This window comes from Astyanax mexicanus, chromosome 6, assembly GCF_023375975.1.
Source record: "Astyanax mexicanus isolate ESR-SI-001 chromosome 6, AstMex3_surface, whole genome shotgun sequence".
NCBI classification, from domain to species: Eukaryota; Metazoa; Chordata; class Actinopteri; order Characiformes; family Acestrorhamphidae; genus Astyanax; species Astyanax mexicanus.
Genome location: NC_064413.1, coordinates 9198318 through 9202145, shown reverse-complemented (window position 1 = coordinate 9202145; position 3828 = coordinate 9198318).

Below are 3828 nucleotides of genomic sequence, written 5' to 3'. Positions count from 1 at the left end.
CATCCAGCTCCATCTGAACTGAAAGACTCCAGCCACCATTACATTACATTACAGTTTATTCACAGTGCCTTAAACCCTTGCACAGTGGTGGAGGAGAACATGCATGAAAACTGTGATTAAAAAACAGGGTTATTCCACCAAATATTGATTTCTAAACTCTAAAAACATTATAACTTGTTTTCTTTGCATTATTTAAGTTCTACATTATTTTTGTTATTTCAGCCATTTCTCATTTTCTGCAAATAAATGCTCTAAATGACAATATTTTTATTTGGAATTTGGGAGAAATGTTTTCCGTAGTTTCTAGAATAAAACAACAATGTTCAATTTACTCAAACATATACCTATAATTAGAGTGTGCACATGCTGATGTTAAATAAACTTAAAGCAAAAACTTAAACATGATGAATAGCCTTAATAGTCCATACAGCAAAACCATCTTTAATTTCAGTTTTTTGTCTCAGAATAGAAAAGCAATATTGTATATATATATAAATATATATATATATATATATTGTTACGACCTGGTCTAGGTCAGCCCGTAACATAGAATAACGAGGCCCCCATGCCCTCCTGGTTCCCCAACCACACATACTCCTGTTAGTCAAAAGGTTTAGTTTATTTAACAAATTGTAAAGAATACAAGGCTTAAATCAAAGGGGAGATAACAGTAAGGGATGAAAGAGAAAATAATAAACAAAACAAAACTAACTTCAAGATTAAGAGAACTAACTTAACTAACAAAGAAAAGAAAATGAAATACAAATCACTAACCTAACTCCCTAATTAAACAAACCAAGAGAAAACATAGAAAAAAATAAACTCTTTCTCCCACTGAGAGAACTTGTTAGAATAGGCTTATTTTCTCCCCACTGAGAGACCAGAAACAACAGTGTTCACACCAAATAACATGATTTTACCATCAGCTTAGTTCTAACACTTTAACAGCTACAAACTTTAGACAGACCATGTGGCAGGGAACCAGGAACACACAGGAGCCATGTTGGAAGCCAAGCACCACCCCCGCACTTCCTGTTCCTGTTCCCTTTTATGGTTGGTTCCCCCTGGTGGTGACCAATCAGTTTAGGTTTGCATCACGCAGTAACCTGCAGTAGGAAGACACACTTAAACAGAAAGAAAAAAAAAACAATAATCAGCAATTATGACCTATAGGGTCGTAACAATATATATATATATATATATATATATATATATATATATATATATATATATATATATATATATATATATATATATATATATTACAATTAAAAAAATATGTATAGTTTAAACTAATAAACAATATAGAATAAATACACCACTACACTGATATACATCAATCTATATGTTTGCATTGTTTGTACCCAGCAAAACAAATGTATCCATATAGTAGGCAAGATTGTGTCTTTTAATAAGATAACAAGAAAAACTAAGTCTAAAGTGTCTTAAAACAAAAGTAAAAAAAGTATATGGACATGTAATAATTAAAAATAGAAAAAGTAAAACATTTTCAAGTAAAAAAAAATATTGTCAAGTAGCTGTACAAATGTTATCAATTAGTCTTTATTAATAATACATATCACAGCAAATAAGTAGAAAATATTGGCTACCTAAATAGATATTTTTAAAATGAGAACATTCATTGCCATTATGAAAAAACATTAAGAGAATAAAACCACGACTGGAATTCAAACTAGGCTTCCATCCAGCCACTGTACCATCATAGGTGCTTTCTCTGCTGAGCCACTAAGTAACATATATGTCTCAGGTCTCATATTAATAAGACTCATTCAGAATAGTGATGTATATATATTTTTTTTTCAATTTTTTTATTTGTGTGGTTTTAAAATGAATACTGTCTATTACAATTATTAATTCATTCATAGCAATTATTGTGTAGATTTTACTTGCATTTTATTGTTATTCTATTAGTAAGTTTTTGTTGTCTTTTCTTGTTGTGGTGATGATTACAATATAAATAGCCTTAATAATACATTAGTAACATGTTTTGGGCAGAGGTGGAAAGTAATTAATTACATTTACTCACGTTACTGTAATTAAGTAGATTTTTATGAGCAATTTGTGATTTTTAAAGTAGTTTTTAAAATAGGTAATTTTACTTTTACTCAAATACATTTTGACACAAGTAATTTACTTCGCTAGATTGGAAAACTCCCAATTACTAAGTAAATAATTAAATGCTGGGAAAAAAACGAATTGTCTGAATAAAAAAAAAAATGTAGTTTTGTTCTCCATGGCAGCGCAGCTGAACTTTACCATGCAGTTTTTATTACAGTTAGCGGGAGAGACGCTGTGTGGATCAGCTGTGTAGCTGGGGTCTGTGTGTGCGTGGCTCCGGGGGAACTGGTGTTCTGTCGAATTATGTTACCCATCGATATGTGCTTCTTTACGGCACTGCACATGCGCCCACCGACAGTTTTTTTGTATGATTTCATGTTTTTAATAATAATTCCTTAAGCTTTTATTGGAAACATTAAACAATCTGATAGGATGAAAAAAAAAAACATGTAAATATCAGTTAAAGCAAAGCAATAGCAAGTTAAAAAATAATAATGATCTGTAAAACTATAAAAATACAGTTTATAATCACCTATATGACCATAACTTTTGTAACTTTTAACAGTAAAGAAAAAAAATGGATCATAGAAACCTATGCCACTTGTTCTTGAAAATGTTTTATGGGGTGGTCTGAGCAAATACTGCCTGAAAGGTCCAAATTATTATGTGGAATAATAGTTCAATAAAAAACAATTTCATTTATGATTTGTTGACCTTTTTTACATCAAATAATTAAAAGTAACTATGTAACTTTTACTCAAAGTACATTTTAAATTGAGTACTTTTTTACTTTTACTTGAGTAGATTTTTAGATGGGTACTTTTACTTTTACTTGAGTAGAATTTTAGCAAAGTAAAGGTACTTTTACTTAATAAAAAAAATTCAGTACATTTTCCACCTCTGGTTTTTGGCATAATATTATAAAGATTGTGAGTTTTTCACGTTTCCTGCTGGGAAAGTCTGACCGAACACGTATAGAATCACCTTAGTTAAGAATAGTTTAGTATAGAACCTCTATAGGTAAGGCCACGGTGGTTCAAACCAACATAGATCAGACTTCTGTGGTACCAATAAAGTATGATGGTTTCGGGAAATGGAGGTACTTCGGATGTTAGTTAGTTTAATGATGCATCGTAATACATTACTTCAATGCTAGGCTCCATCGTTGTACAGGAAACGTATCCCAGTTCAATTGAGCAGGTGTAAAAACAATAATCACACTCGGAGGGAAACCTCCTAGAGAGGGTGGTTTCGGTCTCTGGAGCTGTTCTTATGCGGTGAGAATGCTTTTAGTCTGACCCAGCTATCAAATATACTCCTTTTATTTGAGCTTCAGGTAAAAAAAGGTCAGGTAATGGCTTTTTTAGGTGCTAAATTCTGCCTCCCTGTCAGAATCCGACCAGGCATGTCCCAAAGCATGTGTGTAACAGATTCCCCACTCATGCTTTCTGTATATAAATAAGGGTTAAAATATTGTGTACTTTGTGTTGATATTCTGCAACTGGACTCAAAAACTCTGAATCAGAACATTTTAAAACAGTATTTTCATACTGCAAATGAACAAGAACATGGTTTTGCCAATCTGCACCGAGACCACCTCTTCTGTAGGACCAGGTTTCGGTCCTTTGGTCCTTTGAATTTTGATTCATAGTAAGCTTTACACCTGCTGTTTTTGTAATCAGACCAAAAGGATGTTAAAGCATCCTTAGTGTTACATCCATACAGATAATAAAAAAGACAACACCTGAA